The 21,047-nt window shown below is 38.3% G+C and overlaps 1 long non-coding RNA gene across 10 annotated transcripts in view; it reads left to right on the top strand.

Annotated features, from left to right (window-relative positions):
• LOC143440101 (uncharacterized) overlaps positions 1-20,258 on the top strand; it is a 28,481-nt gene extending 8,223 nt beyond the window's left edge. For 2 of the 10 annotated variants that reach the window (XR_013107993.1, XR_013107991.1), the window contains exon 4: positions 966-8,485. This is a non-coding gene — a long non-coding RNA (uncharacterized LOC143440101). Of the gene's footprint in view, positions 1-965; positions 10,426-12,525; positions 14,557-14,826 lie in introns of those variants that run through there. The other 8 variants (XR_013107988.1, XR_013107987.1, XR_013107989.1 and 5 more) reach the window with 8 other exon arrangements.
• The last annotated feature ends 789 nt before the right edge of the window (positions 20,259-21,047 follow it).

The following is a 21,047-nucleotide window of genomic DNA, read 5'->3' as shown; positions in this document are numbered from 1 at the left end:
CAACAGAGTCAGAGACAGCCCCTGCTCCAATTGTTAGGGGACTCACATGAAGACTACACATCTGCTACAAATGCATGCGGACCTAGGTCCAGTCTCGGCATGCTCTTTGGTTGGTGCTCCAGTATCTGTGACCCCCATGGGCCCAGGTTAGTTGACTCTATAGGCCTTCTTGTGGTGTCCTTGACCCCTCCAGCTCACTCAATTTTATTCCTACTCTTCCACAAGACTCTCCAAACTTTGCCTGATATTTGGCTATGGGTCTCTGCATCTTTTCTATCAGCTACTAGATGAAGCCTCTCAGAAGACAGTAATGCTAGGTTTCTGTCTGAAAGCATAGCAGAGTATCATTAATAGTGTCAGGGGTTCATTCTCTCCAATGGGATGGGTCTCAAGTTGGGCCAGTCATTGTTAGACCATTCCCTCACACTCTGCCCAATCTTTATCCCTGCACATCTTGTAAGCAGGACACATTTTGAGATGAAGGTTTTGTAGGAAAGTTAACTCAAAAGCTATATATTACTTTTCCAATTTTAAAGGTCTCTGGTCTTTAATTTAGTCTACTCTAATATCTAAAAATCCTGTTAATAGTGTATAAATGCCCAAGTGTACAGTGAGGAGCATGGTAAATTTCTAGTATCTTATTAAGAAGCTTCTGCTCAAACAGAACACATTTTTGCGGGCTGATGTTCAGTTTGAGAAGAGTTATTATCACATTTCCATAATAAAGGGACATGCTGGAGTATAGTGTATCTCAGCCATATCTTGATGTCAGCTGACCTGCAATCTGTCTCCTACTCATGCTGTACCTGCCCTGAAAAGGCAGAATAAATGACATAGAATGAATTAAAAATTGTCAGCCCCAGCAATATCAAAGCAGTACTCTCTTTATGTTGTGATAATGTTTTGAGGGTTTTGTTGTCCTGATATGGTTATTTTATTGTTTGGAGTTCTTTGTTTTGTTCTAGCTGCTGTTTAGAGTTTTAGAAAATAATAAAAGAAAATACCATCACAGGGAAGAAGCTGAGGTGAAGTTATCCTTCTGATGATCTTCATTAAGAGGCAGAACCTGACTATCTCAGGCAGTTATGGTGTAACTTTGAGGTGAGACAGTCTTAAGAGAGATACAGCAGCCTATCTGAGACAGCACGATGGAATCTTGAAGAGAGAGTGCCTTCAATTCCAGAGGAAGAACATTCCACACCACATTACCTAGCCTGGACTAGCCCATGTGCCAAGAGACGTGGAAGCAGGAACTAGACAAGACCACAAACTTATCCTGCTGCTAAAAGGGGGAGGGAGGGCTTATCCCTCTGAATCTGAAGAGGGAGAGTCTGTGGGGTTGTGGCATGTTTTCTGAGAGAGAGAAAACTCAACACCTAAAAAGTCTGCCATAACACACTCATCCTTCCTTCAGGGATGTTCGAATCCATAATCAGATTGGAAGAGTGTAACCACTTTCTATTTGTCTCTTCACACCCAGAGATCCCACTGTAAAGCACCATGAAGAACTCACTAGCCAATGTTTCATATCTTCAGTTAAATACTTCAAATGATTCAGAAAAGAATAAAGCCTCCAGCTCATCTCCCCATGAGTTTTATCTTCTGGCATCTTTAAACTTCTGGTATTCCCTTCTTTCAGCAAACATGACTGATCTAGGTATCCAGCTTCTCTGCTATCAATCCATGTGCATTCTCTTTATTACCCAGAGATGCATGGAACAGGGAAGGCAAAGGAGGCTACCAAACAACGGATGATTATATTCCCAACCAGGCATGTCAATCTGCAGATCTTGTGAACTCCAGAATGACTGGAAATGTGGCCCAACACAGAACCATAAATATAGCTAAAACACAAAATTTCTCTTTTGTAAGTATTTTATAATTCGACTGTGCACATCTCAAACTTGAACTTTGTAGCTTACAGCATCTTGACAGGATATCAAAAGTTTGCACAAGCCTACGTGAGTGTCTCACCTTATATTCTCTTTTTAAGATGTGGAGATATAAAATATTAATTAGATGCTGTGTGCCTCCAGTTCTGATTACTGAGGCATCATCCTAGGGCATTTTATCTGCAGGCTGACAAAAATTCTTTTCTAACTTCAGGACGAAAGATTTTAGAAACCCTTAAAGACAGGCATTTTAGTATTAAAAGAAATTGGGCTTTTTGGTAAGTTGTTAATCAAGTCTGAAGGCATGAAGCTGTCAGCCTTACAGAAGCTGTATCGATCCACTCCACATGGGAGCCTATGGGAATAAATGTTGGTTTAAAGCAAGATGTTAAGTATGGAGTGGATGCAAGGCCTACTACAATTCCTATTGCACCATAAAGAAAATGACAGCAGTTCTAGAATATGGAGGTGGTATCAATATTGCCCTCAGGAAAAAATGTAGTATAGCAAGTGGAGAACTTATATTTATTCTTGGGGTTTCTTTCCTTTTTGTTTAATGTTAGAATCAAGCAGTCTATCACAAATGGTTTTGTTTACTTTTATTTTGTTTATTTTAAGTATAGTTTACTATGTATTTAAGGGATAGAATAGCATGGGAAGAAATATAAGAAAAGCACATAAAATGAGTTACTAGAGAGAAATACACCAAAGAAAATCTGCTATGGTTTAAGACTACCTTGAAATGTCCTAAATAAACTAAAGCACCATTATTGATTATGTTTACTAGTCCATAAGATCAATGTAGTCTGCAACAACACACAAGCACAGGACTAATTCTACCAATACTTTTCATCCTCAGTATTCCATTTCACCTCTTACCTTCTGATGTTCTGTGAAGTATTTGCCAATATTTGCCAAGCTGAGGTGCTGCCAGTCAAATTGTCCATTCTATTAATTCTAAGCATAAATTGTCTGTGAAAATCACCTTTTAGCCCAGGATAATCACATCATGGGTTTTGATTCATCCATGCTGCATGTAGAGATGGCATTCAAGGCAGTTGGATAGAAAAGGTTCACAGGACATCTTAGTGCTATGTAGTAGTCATCCCACATCAGCGTTGCAAGTTCACTGAAAGCCACATGAGCAATACAATATTCACATTTACTCCAAGTAAATGCATTGTATGTAAGAAAAGAGAAAAATGTATTAGCTTCTCAAAGTAAGGCTATAATCCTATGTAAATAGAATGACCCCTCAGTGACTCTTGGAAGTTTCCAGTGCCTGAATTTCAAGGTGGCTTGACATACAGATATACTTCATGGAAGTGGCCAGCTGTCTCAGCCTTGCTGCAGTAGAAGTCTCTTCAGAGAAATAAAGTATCTTTCATGTCAGTCTACAAAGTGTTTTTTGGGGAATTATATCCATAATTGCAAAGAAGAGAATTTGGGCGATATATGTATTTATGAGTTTTTCTTTCTCAAACGAAGTGATAAATTTTTAGGACAAGCTCAAAGTTCTTACTCATTTTCTTCCCCAAACGCCTCGAGATATGAGCTGGTACTGAATAAATTGATCTGAAGGAATGCTGGCTTATGAAACTAAAATATCCATACCAGGGATGATAAAACAGCTGTGAAAGTAGAAATACATTTTATAGTTATGGTGAAACGCATCGGCCTGTGTAATTGTTTTAAAGTAAAGCAAACCTCTGCTTTAATGGCAGCATCTATATCCCGCTCTCCACTTAGAAACTGTTTACTTAATAAATGACAATAGACTCAGTGTTATGTAATCAACCAGGGTCGAATTAATTTTTGAAAAAGAAACGGTAGCCATAAAATGCTTTGTAAAGCAGAAACAGTTTGAGACTCCTTGAAGTTAAATATGGAATGGTACCAAAATGTCCAGGTCACAAATGCATCTGAGCATCAGAAGAAATAAACTCCAGAAAAACTGGGTCGTTTTCTAGTCACACTGGAAACTTAGAGATTAAAAGGTGCATACCATCTGTTCTAATCTGAAAGCAGTTTTGTGTAACTATTAATGTCTTTTTCTCTAAACTAGACATACACATCACACTGAAGGTCTCGTAGCAAAGCTTATGACTCCAAGTTTATCCATTTGATGGAGGCATTCCATTTAGGGTTGAGTGTTCCAAAGTCTCTCACTATACATATTTTCTGACTGGGTCTCTGTATTTATTCTCATCTGATGCATGGGGAAGTTTCTCTGGAGATGGCTGAGCGCTGATCTATGAATATAGCAAAATGTCATTAGGGGTCATTTTATTGCTCCATATTTCTTTTAGAACAGAACCATTTGATTCTACCCCAGGTCCCTGGGTTATCTAGTCTCAGGTTCTTGGTCACCCCCATCATGTCCAATATGGGTCTTCTTTCATTGACTATGCCTTAAGTCAAATCAGATCTTGGTTGGTTGCTCTGAAAAGCATGTTCACCATTGTATCAGTGTACCTTGCAGGCAGGATACCATAGTAGATCAAAGAGCTTGTGGCTGGGTTGGTGTTTGCTCATCACTTTGGGTAATATGTGGAGTTCCTTCCTGTACTAAACAAATATGCAAGTACATATGGGTGAGGGGATCTATGTAAGCACCAGCTCAACTTCCCATGTTCAGTGAGGTATGTAGATGTTGTTTTCAGCAATGGGCCTTGCTGTCATTTTATGGAGAGCAACCTATTGTCTTGACTAGAGCCTGGGTTTGGGGGAAATTGTCATGGAATCCTTTTGACAACTTGATTAAATGTAACCCAATCCAAGTATTAAAAGTTTCATTTGGTGACAGGAGAAGGACAGTTAGAAGTCTGTCTCTACCATTATTTGGTGATTTCATTTAGATCACCATCATATATGTATATATTTTATTAAGTTTCTATTGTCTCTACATACCTCTCAAATTTTAGCTGTCTCTCCATGTATTATCTCCTTCACCTACCTTCATCCTCACTTGATTTTCCTGTTCCAGCATCCCCAATCCCTCTATAACAATCTGTTCTGTTTCCCTTTACTAAGAATATCTATCTGTCCCTCCTAGTCACTTACTCTGTACCTAACCTCTGTGTTTCTATGAACAGAGTTCGCTTCTTAACAGCTAATATTCACATAAAAGCAAATAAACACCCTATTTGTTTTTTTGAATCTGGGATGCCTCACTCGGGATGACTTTTTCTCTAGTTCCACTATGTACCTGGAATTTTCTTGATTTTTTTTAATGGCTGAGTAAAACTACTGCATTTTCTTCATCCATTTTCCTATGGAGGGAGATCTAGGTTGTTTCTAATTTCTTGTTATTATGAATAGAGTGGGGATTGACATGGTCGAACAAGTGTCTCTGTGGTATGATGAAGCATCCTTTGGGAATATGCCCAAAAGTGGTATAGCTAAATCTTGAAGTAGATCTGCTCCCATCTTCCTGAAGCACCAACATGGTATAAGTTTTCTGTATAAGTTTTTACTCCCACCAAAAGTGGAGGACTGTTTTTCTTACTCCACACCCTTGTCAGAATAATATGTCACTTATTTTGTTGATTTTAGCTATTCTGACAGGTGTAAAATGGAATCTCAAAGTAGTTTTAATTGCATTTCCCTGATGGCTAAGGATGTTGAACATTTCTTTAAGCATTTCTTGACAATTTGAGTTTCCTCTTTTGAGAATTCTGTTTAAGTCTTTACCCCATTTTTAATTGGGTTATTAGTTTTCTTTATATCTGTCTTTTTCCTTTACATTATTATGGATATTAGCCCTCTATCAGGTATGTAGTTTGTTAAACTTGTTTCCCAATTTGCAGGCTGTTGTTCTGTCTGAATGACAGTGTTCTTTACCACACAGAACCTTTTCAGTTTTAATTGTGGGGATCTCATTGGACAAATCGGTGAGGAGTCAGAAGACCAAGTATTAATAGAAATGCTTCTTTACTGCTACTTGAGCTGTGCTCACAAAGCTTCAGATGCAGTGAGGACTGTGTTGGAAGTTGGAACAGGGGCCACTCATACAGATAACAAACTTCTAGACAAAGACTTTCTTGACATTTTATCCATGCCATGAGACTTCTTGTAGGGCCAAGGTCACACTGTGTGATGAACTAATTTATATAATTAGTTTAAGATTATAAGCCAGAAAAGCATTCAGACAGTATTGATGGCTGCTCTTAGCCAAATTTGAAATGAACATATGGATAGACAAAACTATATGGAAAACATATAGTTTGGCCAGAAAAGGTATGATTCAGTTGTATCTAAGAAGGGTCTGGAGATTGATGCGATTACAAAACGCCCAGTTCTTTGTATCCACAAAGATGAATTGCAGAGCTCTCAGAAATTAGCAAGATATGATTGGTTTATGCCCTCCCAGACGCAAGACTGCAAACTTACTTCAAAGACTTTCAGTTGAAAAGAGACAACATGGGAACAGAATTTGCATAAAAAATGTTGACTGGGAGTTGTTCTGTCTTGTTCAGCTATCCATGCACTGAAATGCTCCTGTATCCATGGTTCAAGTGAGCCTATGCAAACATCCTAGAGCAAACACACTTTGGCACAATCCAAAGGACACAAGAGCTATTGGTTCATTGAAACTTCAATTCAGATTTCAATGGGAAACTTAAAACATTCCTGGGTCAGGTTCTGGATGATAGTCTCTTGGCTGGATAATATGTGAAGGAGTGGAAGTGTAACAAAGCTGTCATATAAACCACAGGAAGATTATGCCAGGAACACAGAATGCCTACCAAGAGAGATACAAGCAGTGAGTAGAGACAGATCAAGAGATGGGCTTTGAGGGACACAGTCATAAAGGGCATACAGGTGAAAATGCACAAGCTTTTGCCACTCACTTCCTTCCATTATATGTCCTGAAGCTGAACATGCAGGCACAGAGATGGATTTTACCTTGATTTGGTCTGATGCCTCCTTTCTGTTCTCTCTTTTCTCTTAGAATGATAATAGTTAGCTCTTAGATAATAGTTAGCTTATACTATTGTATCTTTGATATATATGATAGATAGATAGATAGATAGATAGATAGATAGATAGATAGATAGACAGATAGATGATAGATAAATGATAGCTAATAGATGATAGATAGATAGATGATAGATAGATGATAGATAAATGATAGCTAATAGATGATAGATAGATTATAGATAGATAGATAGATAGATAGATAGATAGATAGATAGATAGATGATAGGCAGAATAGATAGACATGAGCCTTTGAGAGCCAGAAGAATACTATTGTGGTTTTCATTTCAAATGTTCTCATGAACATACTTATGCTAAAGTTTGGTTGCCAGCCTGTGATGCTATTGTAAGGTTGTTGATGCCTAGTGAGAAAATTTAGATCACTGAATCCATATTAGAATAGGATATTGGGGTCCTACCCCCCTCTTTGTTTCCTAGATGCTGTAACATGAGAAGACCTTCTCTATCTTTTACTCTATCATGACAGCCTATACCGACACCAAATCAAAGTTGCAGTGCTAATGGTCCAAGGACTAGAATCTCTGAGACTAAGTGAAAATAAACCTTTTACTTTATAATTTCCTGAACCTCACGTATTAGTCACAGCTGCAGAAAAAAAATTATTAATGAAGCTGTCTTGCAGTGGTAACTTTAAAACTGGTAAGAGAAAAACTTTGCTATGAAAAGTATTTTACGTAACAATATGTGGGCAGGAATCCTCACCAAATCATCTCTGGCTCTCACTATTGCCCTTAGAGTATTGTTAGGACTACTCTTCAGTACATAATACTTCAGAATACTTTTGAGCTGGATCCATGTGGCCAACTGCTTCTTGCACATCTTAAGTCTTATCTTAAATTGAGTTATCTCATAACTGTCTGAGATGATGCATTAGATTTAGGCTTCCATAAAACAAAACGACAACAACAACAAAACTGACACAGGAAGTCCCTAAAACAACAGAAACTAATAACAAGAAAGTAATAACATAGTACTGAAGAATAAATGTTAATGGTCAAAGTACCATGCAATCTTGATCCTCATAAAAGCTTTCTTCCTGGTTTATAGATGGCCATTTGCATTCCCCTTATGAATTCTTGTGGGTTTTCTTTGGTATTATTATTATTATTATTATTATTATTATTATTATTATTATTATTATTACTTGAATCTGATAAGTGATGAGCTCCCCTGTCCACCAGAGGGGAGCACTTTCAGTTTACACCTGTGAGGAAACAGAGATAGGAAAGAGTAGCAAAAGAGATGGATTACACTATCTTCTTGCCTAAGGCTTTCTCTTTTCCAGGAAGAACTCTGAAACTGAAAGAGTCCTTCAGGGAGTTTCAAGTGATAGACAGAGCTGCCTGTTCATAAACTCCCAGCAGCCACTATTCAGAACCTTCCTCAAGAAAGGGATAAAAATTAAATCATTGCTGTTCCTGATGTCTGATGGACATTCCCTGTAAATGGTATCCCATATTTGACACTGCTTGGGTGACCAAGAAACTGAGACTAGATAGCCCAGAGACCTAGGGGAGAATCAAATAGTACCGCTATACATACGTGTGTGTGTGTGTGTGTGTGTGTGTGTGTGTGTGTGTGTGTGTGTGTGTGTGTGAATAAAATGACCCCTAATGACATTCTGCTCTACTCATAGATAGTGCCTTGCTGAGCCATTTTCAGAGAAGTTTCCTGCAGCAGATAGTCATAAACACAGAGACCTCACAGTCGGACAATATGCAGAGAGAGATACCTTGGAACACTCAGCCTAAATGGAATGTCTCCATCAAATACCTCCCAGGGGAGACACAGAAAGAGTGGAAGTATTGTGACCTGGAAGTGAGGGGTATTCACAGCTGATGGGGGAGAGGACACTGTGCATAAAGTGCTACAGAATCCCCTCCATCTTCATCCACTTGCTTTTATGTAAGATTGTCTCAAAGTATAAGATATCTGTTTCACTTAAACCCTCTGCAAAGTCATGAAGCACAGGCAAGAAGAGGAGGATGCACTACAGCGATCACTCTCGTAATCAGATGGACTTTCTTTGTTCTATAGATTTAGCAACATAGATAAACTCTAACCTCAGAGTCCTCAATCTTGAAACCCTACATAGTTTCTTGCTCTTTCTCAGGGCCATACTCCTCAGTTGGGGCTTGACCCTGATAAGGAGAATTCAATTATTTATGAATATACACTTATCCTATGATTAAGTTCTAACTGAAGACCTCCACCTTTTTCACTTTTGACTGTAGATTAAGTTCCTTGGGTTGAAATATTACTAAAATTAATGGTCACAATGAACCTATGCTTGTCTCTTTTCAGTGAATCAATAGCATTTATAACTAAGTGGCAAAGAATTTTGCATGTGGCAGTGCATACCTCACACCTTCAAATGGCCTACTATTAAACCTCGAGTCTATCATGGGTGAACATTTAAGCAATTACACCCATATATCCACCAGGACCAGTCCATCCAACACTTCATAATTCCTCCCTACTAAGGAGTAGTCACAAAATCCACCATGAATTTTCATTAGCTTTTGCTTTTTAGGGGCCCCTAGTACTAACCATCTTTAGTCAAACAATCTGGAAAGACACTGAAGTGGAGAATTCTGGGTAGAAATGCATGGGGAAATAATTTCAGCAAGGATAGTTAGAAGGAATCATAAGAAATCAAACTGGATAGCAGACAAAGAAAATCTAAAATGTAGCAATACAGACCTTAGACAGCCCCAAGAGCAGATTGATGAGGCTAAAAGTGTAGAAACAGTCTTAGTATGTCCATATCTGCCATGAACAGATTCTCCTTCAAGAGAAAAGAGATATAATTTCAAAACATAGCTCCCTGAATTAGAGAGCAATTTCCTCTGAGAGAAATGGCTATTCTTCAATGGCCTCTATTGCCAGCAGATGGGACAGGGATGCCTGGACACTAAAGACTGAATCATCATGAGATCTACTTCCGCACTTCACATTAAAAATTCTAGTGCAACCACTGCTCAGCCTGAGACGTTGTTCTCCTTTCCTCCTGACTCACCCTCTTTCCTACACAGCTGAACCAGGGGAGGTCTCCTTATGATATACAATTTCATATTTTCCTTCACCCAGTGTCTTAGTTAGAATTTTATGATCAAGGCACCTCTTATAAAGGACAACATTTAATTGAGGCTGACTTGGAGGTTCAGAGGTTTAGTCCATTATCATCAAGGTGGGAATGGCAGCATCCAGGCAAGCATGGTGCAGGAGGATCTGAGAGTTCTACATCTTCATTTGGAGGCAAACAGGAGAAGACTGGCTTCCAGGAAGCTAGGATGAGGGTCTTAAAGCCCACATCCAACAAGGCCACACCTCCTAATAGTGCCACTCCCTGAGCCACAAATATACAAACCATCACATCCAATTAATCATAGTTTTAATCATAGGTTCATTGGTGTGGTTGTTGTATTAAAGTCTATCTTTTTCGTCAAACTTTAAGCTGACAGAGGGAGAGTCTGTGACATTTTTTTGACCATTATCCCACCTCTTCCACATAGAGGAAGTCCTGGTATATGTAAGTACTTGTTCAATATTTATTTTAATTAATATTGCTTTGATGAGTTGCTGTCTGGGATGTTGCCAACTATAAAAAATGGCATCTGTCTACAGTTAACACACCCCAGTAACTATTATAAAGAATTGATTTCTACTAGGAAGCATAATGATTTCTTTTCATAGAGTATTGTATTTTAAGGCAAAATTCACAGCTTTTGGAAAGTTACACATAAAACTGTGGCAGAAGTGAGATAATGACCCAACTGTAACGCTGTCATGGTAACTGCCGAAATCAATGCTGTGAGAGATGCGATCACCAAGAGTTATATTTTAAAAGAGGATGCAAGGCAAACAGCCAGGCCTGCCACCAGGAGCTCTCCTTCACTGCTGAAGGGGATGTAAAGCAAACTGATGCTGTCATTGAAAGACAACTAAGCAGTCTCTTCTATTCATACAATCCAGCATGTAACACACATCTGCATAAGAAAGTTAAAATCTCATGACTACCCAAAAAGTCACATGAAATGGAGGTGTTTAATGTAGAATTATTCAAACTTGCCAAACCTTACAAGTAACCAAGATATCCTTCAGTAGATGTGGATAATGAAGCCCCAATCCATGCAAACAATTAAATATTAGCTTGCATTGGAAAGAGATGAGTTATCTAGCCATGAGGAAAACAGCATGAAAGAAATTTAAATTCACACTGCTTTGTAAAAAGAAGAAAGCACTGTGAAGTGGGAACATTCATTAGATTTAACTATGGCATTCTAAGGTAGGCAAACTATAGAAACTAAAAAAAAAAAAAAAATGGTCCAGGATGTTTAAGTCAGTGTGAATATTCTAACTGATGCTACAATGGTTTACATGTGTCATTACATACTCAACTAAAAACACATAGTGCAGAGAATCCAGAGGAAGCAATCAGCTGTGAACTTAAGAATAGCCCATCATATGTATATGTTGGAGAGGATGGCCTTGTTGGGCATAGGTGGGAGAGAAGATTCTTGGTCCCATGAAAAACGAACACAGAGTGGTGGGGGGAATGTGATGGTGGGGAGGGGGTAGTGGGGGCCGGAGGTAGGTGGGGGCACAGCCTCATAGAAGCATGAGGAGGGGGGATGGGATAGGAGGTTTCTGGGTGGTGGGAGAAAGTGGGGTAAGGAGATAAAATCTGAAATGTTAATATAATACCCAATTTTTTTAAAAAGACAAAAAAAGAAAAAAAAGAAAAAAAGAAAGAAAAAGAAAAGAAAAAGAAAATGTATCAAATTAAAGATGCTTCTTATGAGTAACCATGTACTTAGTAGTGGCCAGCAGTGTGTGTGGGGGGTGGGGGTGGGGATGCTGTTTGTTTCTACTTTGGTTGGTGGCAAGCTAGCTAGGTTAAACATGAAAACTAACAGCCACCTGAACTAGGCAAAGTGCTGGGCCAGGAAGGACAAGAGGACATAAGGCCAATTTCCAGGTGTCTGCCTTAGACTCTCTAAAGCTAGGAACAAAGTGGACCCCTAAAATACTTTTGGGAAAAGAAAACATTAAAAACTCAAAATGTTCAGTTTTTAAGTAGGTTATTCTAGAAAAAGACTTCTAAAAGTAGACCATGAAATACTAATATATACTTAAATCATTGTAATTTCCAGAAAATATAAAATCATAACACATTCTAACTCAATGTTGATCATATTAACAGTTCCTACTGTTCTGGGAACTTAATTCAGAAAAAAATAGTTCTAATTAGATGAATAACATCTAGTAAGAAAACTGTTTATTCACATGTGAGTTTTCGTTATTTCAAATACAATGCCTAATAATTCAAAAAAAAAAAAAAAAGAATAGCCCATCAGTGCAAGGTGGGCCAATCTCAACACATCATCTCTGCTGGAAGATGTTGGTAGTTGAGAAGCTACAGATATTTGAAGTCACGGACTGTAAGAGGTATCTCTATAGTTTCCACTCAGCATTATCATGAGTCCTAAAGTTCTCTGAAAATTAAGTCTTCATTTAAACAAGAGATGTTCTATGGTTCTGCAGGTGTAAAAAAAAAAAAAAAAAAAAAAAAAAAAAAAAAAAAAAAAAAAAACACTTACTAAAACTACATATACTTTTTTTCATGCAGCTTGAATTTATATTGTTGTCTCGTGTTTGTTAACTGTGTTACTGTGAGATTCCAGTTCAATGTTCTTCAAAAGGCTCACCTTTCCATTCTAAATGTCTGCCGTGAGAGAAGCACCTCATCATCCATTTAGGCAACCTGGATCCCTAGAACTCTACTACAAAGGCTCACTGTTCATCTTATAAATGGGGTAGATTCTGAACAGAACACTGACCCAGCCTGTCAATTCTATGCTTTGTCACCATGAATTAGTATGTGTTAAGAAGTGAGTATAGCATGTACCAAACAAGGCAACCTATTGAAGAAAACCTGCCAGGCAGACCTGCCAAGTGCTTTGTTGTGGAAACTGTCATCTCAAAATCTAGTGAGTACTAAATCCATTTTGTAAAAAAGCTACCTTTCCATGGGAGAATCTAAAAACGCTATCTCATTCCCTCTACCACACTTTTAATAAAACACTTAGTATTTTCCAGCATTTATGAAATTGAGCAAACTTTATTTTGATTCAACAAATGAATGTATTGTGTGTATTGTGTTGACCGCTGTTCTGAGTGCTTTGCGATGTGAACATTTATATTTAACAAATGTTGGGCATTAGATCTAGAAACATATTTGATATCATAGGGTATCTGATCTACTTTGTTTTCTGTTGTTGTTATAAAACACTTTGACCAAAAGCAACTTGGATGAGATAGGGTTTATTTATTTCAGCATACACTTCCAGTAATGGTCATCATGGAGGGAGCCAGGCCAGGGGCTCAAGGTGGGAATTTGGGGCAGAGACCCTTGATGAAGGCTGATTAGTGGCCTGCTGTTCAGTTTATGCTCAGCTTTCTTATGCAGCTCAAAATTCCCTGACTGTGGATCACTCACAGTGCACTGGGCATTTCAAAATAGATTAGTACTCAGAACAATGGCCCACAGTCCTGCCTACAAGCCATTCTGATCTAGACACTGCTTTTTCCAGGTGATACTAGGTTATGTCAGACTGACAATGAAAAGCAACAGGAACACTTCACTCCTTGTCAGCTTGGCTCACAAACACACCAGTATTGAACCATAATTTTCCTCGATGTCTTCTATTAACATCATAATACATAATATAGCACAAATATTTAAAGTCCCAGGACCTTTACAAAATTTCAACCAGCATCCTTTAAAACTTCAAAAACTATTAGCAATGGATTTCTTTAAAAAACAAAACAAGATAAAAAGAAAACATAAGACTTGGAGACTTTTTTATTTAAGAAAGAAAAATGATAAAAATAAATAAATACAATCAAAGCGAAACCCCAAAACTATCAGTTTAAATCAAATTCTCTAGTAGAAAGTCCAATATCTGGGACTTGTTCATGGCCCTTTAAGTCTCAAAAGGCTTGGACAGGCTCCTTCACCATCTATGCCATCACATAGAACACATAGCTTTTCTCTTAGATTCAGTACAGCTCAATTCAACCTTGCTGTGTTAGTTAGGGTTTTACTGCTGTGAACAGACACCATGACCAAGGCAACTCTGTTGGGGGCTGACTTTTAGCAGAAAGCGGCTATCAGTTTTGCAGCCATCTTGAGCCATATACCCTGACATGAGACTTGGATTACAATAGCCTACAACAGCTGAGCACACTCCGATAATCTTGGTTTAGATACCTTGGGTGTGTGAGATTAAAGGTGTGTGAGATTAAAGGTGTGTAACTTAGAAGTGTAGAGATCAGAGTTAGAGACAAGACCTAAGGGCATGATTATAGGTGTGACTTAGAGGCATGGCTTAGAAGTGAGACATATAAAAGGCAGAAACAGAACAGATCAGACACACCAGACAGAGGAGACAGAGAGGAGACACTTTTAGGAGACACTTCAGGGAGTACAACTTGGAGTAGGAATTAGGCATTAGGTAGCAGGCACTTGGAAGAGAACTTGGAAGAAGTAACTTGGAACTTGGAGGCACTAGGAACTAGGAACTAGGAACTAAGAACTTAGGACTTGGGACTTGGAGAGAAGAAGAGAGACTGAAGAATAAATGGGATTGAAACACACTCTGTCTGGTCTCCATTCTTTGATTCCGCCCTCACCCTCTCTCTTGCTGAACCCCGACCCTCAGACCTGAGCGGCAGCTTGGGCCAGGATACAGTGGCCACCAAACTCGGGGAAGCCCGGGCCTCAACATTTTGCTCGGGCTGCGACATTTTTGGCACCCGAACGTGGGACTAGTTCGGCTCTCAACATTTTTTGGTGGCCCAAAGTGGGCCAGCTTAGGCCCCAGCACAACTCCTATAAGGACAACATTTAATTGGTGATTGCTTACAGGTTCAGAGCTTCAAACCATTATCATCAAGGTTGGAGTATGGCAGCACCCAGGCAGGCATGGTACAAGAGGAGCTGAGAGTTCAACAACATGTTCTGAAGGCAACAGGAAGAGACTGGCATCCTAACGCAGAAGGAAAATCTCAAAGACCACACCGCGAATGACACACTTCCTCCAAAAAGGCCAGACCTCCAAATAGTGCCGCTTCCCGGGACAAGCATTTACAAACCACCGTACTATCCTGTTTTACAGATGCTCCATAGTAGTGGCAACTCTAGCACACTGGATCTCCATTACCATTGAGATTTTACATTTACCAAGAGCATCTCCTGGCCTCTCTTCAGACTTTTCTATTCTGCCACATGGTCTATGCCCCAACAACTCTCCGTCTCTGCAACCTCATCAACTTGCATCTCTTACAGTCTTCAAGACTAGTGCCAGGTGGGAAGCTCAGAGTATTAATGGGACAGTTTAGCTCCAACCCAACCACATCAATGAACTGTTGAACTCTTCTTCAAGAAATTCTCAACTTCAGAACTATCCAAAGTATCTCAGAGATGCCAAAAGACACATTCAATTTCCGCTGACATCACAACCACAAAAATTGTGATATATTAAGGTATTTCATTCTTGTATGATAGGATATGATAAAGGGACTCATAAATCATGTTCACTGAAAAGTACAATGCAAACTCTATTTGTCTGTAGAGAAATGATACGTGTGAAATACTAAGGACTTTGTCCATAGTATTTCAAAACTGTGTTCGATATAGTTACATATATGTAAATGAACAAGGGGAAGTAGTACAATTTCTGCATACTTTCAGCCATAAAATGAAGAATAATTTCCCAGACCTTTTCATTTTTATGATTTCTTTGTCCAACAGTATGTAATGAACTTCATCTTTCCCTCTTAAATGGATGTTGTCAATTCCTAAGTGATCTACTATTATTCTCATGTTTTATTTTTACCTGTAGCCTTGTCATAATAGGGTGTGACATGTCTGTATGTTATTATAACATACTCTCTTCAGACATGAGCTAGCGTGTGAAAATGTTTGTGTGTATAAGTGTTAGAAGGATAACTCAGTTGGTAAATTACCTACTGTGAAAGCAAGAATGTGTAAGTTCAGATCTCCAATATTTACCCAATAGTGAGTGTTCATATCTACACTCATAGTTCTAGGAGGAGGGCAAAGATAGAAAGATCCTTTAGGAACACTGAGTAGCTAGTATTTTAAAAACTGATGGTCTATAGGTAAATTTAAATTTAAACCTGTCTCAAATTTAAAAAGGTGTAGCATTAACCAGAAATATTTCAAATATGGTAACACATAAATTTTAAAATTAACTTGGAACACCAGAGTAGTATCATAAAGCTATTACACATAATTTTCTTTTATTAAAAGTACCAAGGTAAAAAAATAGTATCAGAAAAACAATTATCTGCATGTTTAACTATAGTGCCTGGTGGTATATACTTGTGTGTATGTGTACCTATGTATATGTATTTGTAGATGTGTATGAGAGAGAGTGTGTAGGCATATGTGCATGTGTGGGAGTATTTATACATGTGTGTGCATGTGTTTGCTTGTGTTTGTGTGTGTGTGTGTGTCTGTAAGCTTGTGGAAAATCAGCACTAGTATTAAAGTTTCTGAGGTTTATACACAAAATAAATCTAGGGCCATGAAACATACATGTTCACACATTCCTATGAATATACATTCACACACACACACACAACATACCATGTGCACACACACATGTGTGGCTCTGGACTCTAAAGTTTTTGCTATCCCAGCAATTGAAGTGTAGCCATGGCTGTGGCCATCACATGTAATACAGTCACAGAGAAACATTTAATGCTTTCTCAAAATTACTAGTGGCATGATTTGCCTTTCAAAAATGCATTGTGTATATAATTTTCTTTTGTTCCATGACATTAATGGATTGCTTGGTCTGTAAACTGCTCTCCTTATTTAATACAAACATCCACTCCAGTGGAAATTACCTGACATTGACAGATGACACACCAAATGAACTACCAGCCTTGGCTGCAGCTTACCTGAGTGTATGGAGTCATTATTCTCTAATTACCTTCACTCTAACACACTATGCTTATTCATTCCAAAATAAGAAAAAATGGCATCATTTCTGATGCTTTAGGCTCTTCTACCAGTTCTTGCACAGTACATGCAAGTTATTTTCAAATACATTCTTATTTATTTATTTATTTATTTATTTATTTATTTATTATTTTACACTCCAGATTTTATTCCCCTCCCGATTCACCCTCCAACTCTTCCACATACCATATCTCCTCCCCGCACTCTGCCTCCACGAGGATGTCCCCACCTTCCCCCAACTCCACCAGACTTCTAAACTCCCTGGGGCCTCCAGTCTCATGCGGACTAGTTACATCTTTTCTGACTAAACCCAGACCGAGCAGTCCTCTGCTGTATATGTGTTGGAGGCCTCGTATCAGCTGGTGCATGCTGCCTGATTGGTGGTCCAGTGTTTGAGAAATCTCAGGGATCCAGGTTAACTGAGACTGCTGGTCCTCCTACAGGATCGCCCTCCTTTTCAGCTTCTTCCAGCCTTTCCCTAATTCAACCACAGGGGTCAGCAGCTTCTGTCCATTGGTTGGGTGTAAATATCTGCATCTGACTCTTTCACTGGCTTGTTCGGTCTTTCAGAGGGCAGTCATGATAGGTTCCTTTTTGTGAGTGCTCCATAGCCTAAGTGGAGAGGAACCTGATGAAAAGAAGGTCCAGCAAAAGGCTCAAAGTGGGATCCAGCTCAAGAGGAGGTCCCAAGGCCTGGCACCAGTACTGAGGCAATGGAGTGCTCACCAAAAGTGACCTATAGTGAAGGTATCCAATAGCCCTTACCTCATTGTGAGAACTGAACTCACTACACACATACTGACAGAGTGGACATCGGAAGGGTAGTTCTCTGCCATTTGCTCAGTGTGGCTTCCAGGTTGAGCTTCAGTCTATTTCTATGATCAGTAAATAAGCTGTTTCTAAAATAAGCTGGTTTAGAAGAGTTAACAACAGCCAGCCAACAAGTTTAAAAATGTTTATTTCTGAACTCGAAGAAAATGACACAATAGCATTCTAGGAAATAATGGCGACTGGTTTCTTTAACCCTAAATAAGAGAGCTTTAAAAAAAAAATCATTGAAGATCATAGATTGTAGCCATGCCTTGACTTGTGTATCTGTAAATATAAATCACTTTCTCTTAATTAAAACTTTGGTCATGCTGAAAAGTGATTGACTTTTCACAAAAACTAATTTTATTGAAGTCCCAGCTCTTGAGGAAATTGGTGCTATTAATTACGCGATTGCATGTAACTCTACCACCACTTCGAGTGTTGGGACATGTGATTGTGTAGAAGAACTTCCTTTCACATAAGCAGTTTGCTTCATGGCTCTATACTCATTTGGGGTATAAACCTTATGGACTACCATTCTAGAGCTGGCTTTTCTACAAGCTTACACACATGAACGCATACAAATACACGTATAAACACATGCAAATATACATATACATTTTCACATGCATATATACATGCACTTACAAATATATACATACATATATGCCATTACACATACTCATACATGTGCATGCATACACACACATATACACATATACACATATACACATATATACAGACACAAATGCATGCATACACACATACACAGGTGCACACACGTACACATGCATATACACAAATACATGCATTTACACATGCAAATATACATACATGTACACACATACACACACAAATACACACATACACATACAAATATACATACACATATACACATGCATTCATACATACATACATACATGCACACACAAACACACATGTGTACTTATATGCCCTCCCAGCACTATTATTAAGCATACAATTTACCATTTTAAGATAATATTTGGCCACCTTATTGGCACTTTTTAATAAATGTCAATTATATGTAGTATTTTTCTGATACTCCTCTGATGTTGATAAAAATAATAAAAATTAATAAAAACCAGATAATTTCTTTCAAACAAGTAATATTCTTCTAACTGTAAAACTGGCCCATTAAGAGTTGAATGGTCTTAATTCTCTGGAAATTAAAGATAAAGCTGACAAGTAGTTTAATTTCCACCATGCTGCTTGGCAGGTTAGGAAGATTCAAATCTATCAAACCACATACGAGAATTGATTACTTAATCTATTAGTCCAGCACTTTAATTATGGGGAAAACCCAAAGTTATTCTCACCTCAGAATATACAGCTTATCAAAGTTTGACTCAATCAGTAATGTATAAATGAAGACCTGAATTTAGAAAGCCAACATACATACAAAAGTAAGGCATGGTGCACTCCTATAATGTCAGTGAGGGAGAGGTGGAGAAAGGGGGATCCCTGGAGCTCATTGATCATCCAACTTATGCAAACCAATGAGCGCAGGTTCAGTGAGGGACCCTGTTCCAAACCTAAAAAGGAGAGCTATTGAGGAGGATTCATGTTTACCTCTGGCCTCCACATTAACACACACTTGTGCATGGACATGTAGATATCCACACTCACAGGTACATATCACACATACACACACACAAAGATAGACATATATGTGGGTGGGTGCCAATAGCACAGCTTCTGTGAGTAACAATTTGATAATTCCTCAAAATGCCAGCCATAGATTTAGCATATGACTTAAACAATTCTATCCTCGGTGTTTAAGAGAAATGGAAGCATATATACTCATAAAACATTATGTATAAAGATTCACATCAGTAATATTTACAACATCCCTTATAGTGGGAAAAAACAGTGGCAATAATCTAATAAATGAATGAAAACAACATACAAAATATAGCATTAAAAATACTTACAAATACATAGAAATAGTACAAAAAAGTATGGATACACTGATCACCATGAACAAACCTTGAGAACATTTATGGAGAGAAAGAACACAATCACAAAGGTTTATTTGTTGGGTAATTACATGTATATAGCATGTTCATGTTGCCAGGTTCTATAGGAGCAGAAAATTTGATTATATCTAAATAGTTGTGACAACAACTCTTTGAGCCCACTCAGCTAAGGGTACCACTATTTTTGAAAGTCAATCCAATGCTAAATCATTTTCACACCTTTGCATATCTATTTTTCACAATAAACATACCTGGCAAATGAGTAAACTCTTATCTTAGAAAGGTAAATGGCTAATTTCACAGAGGTAGAAAAATGAAAGAACGTGGGTTTAGCTTCACTTTCCTGTTCTCGGGGTCTGGTTACTATTCTTCTTTATGGGGCTGTGGTTGTGTGCTCTGTATTAGTTGCTAAAAATAAGCACATAAATCTGAAATTGGGACACTAATAAACTTCTACCAACTAAAATGGAAGGAAAAATATAATTCATCCTTTTCTAACCATGCTGGGCAAAAAGGCAGGGCCTTTGCATTCTTTATAAATGTTCCCCATGACCAAGAACCTAAACATCAAACATGTAGCATATTACCATTGTGTCCTCCTCCATTCTACCTGTAGCAGAGTCAAAGTACCAAATGTCTATTTCAATAGTGTCACCACTGTGATACACCTGTTGAGCTTGGAACTTCCACTTGAGCCTGCCCAGGAATCAGCTCATGAACTAGCCACCTTTCCTGTACATGGTCACAAGGTGATAACCATTCTCCTGCAAGTAGCCATCGTGGTCATCTTTTTTCTTAGAAGGGGGAATAAAATACTCATGGGAGCAAATGCAGAGACAAAGTGTGGAGCAGAGTCTGAAGGCAAGGCCATCCAGAGACTGCCCCACCTGGGGATCCATCCCATATACAGTCACCAAACCCAGACACTATTGTGGATGATAAAAAGTGCATGCTGACAGGAGCTTGATATAGCTTATAGCATATGAAAATAGTTTAATACCATAATCTAAGACAAGTGAATGTTGGTTGTGTAGGAAAGAAAGCCGTTTGCTATGGACTTGAAGTGCCACAACAACAGACATGCCATTAGAATATAAGCACTGTGTCTCTTTCACCTGCAATGCCTAGCATAAGGTAGATGATTTTGAGTTTTATTTATTTGTTTGTTTGGTTTCTTTTTTGTTTGTCTTATAAGATCTTGTTTTATTATTATGAATAATTCCAATTACATTATTTATTGCTATGCAAAATACTCTAAATTTTGGATTTCTAAACCACTGTGAAAACGCC

Source organism: Arvicanthis niloticus, chromosome 28 (genome assembly GCF_011762505.2).
Source record: "Arvicanthis niloticus isolate mArvNil1 chromosome 28, mArvNil1.pat.X, whole genome shotgun sequence".
Taxonomy (NCBI): Eukaryota; Metazoa; Chordata; class Mammalia; order Rodentia; family Muridae; genus Arvicanthis; species Arvicanthis niloticus.
This window is presented reverse-complemented; position numbering and strand designations above follow the sequence as displayed.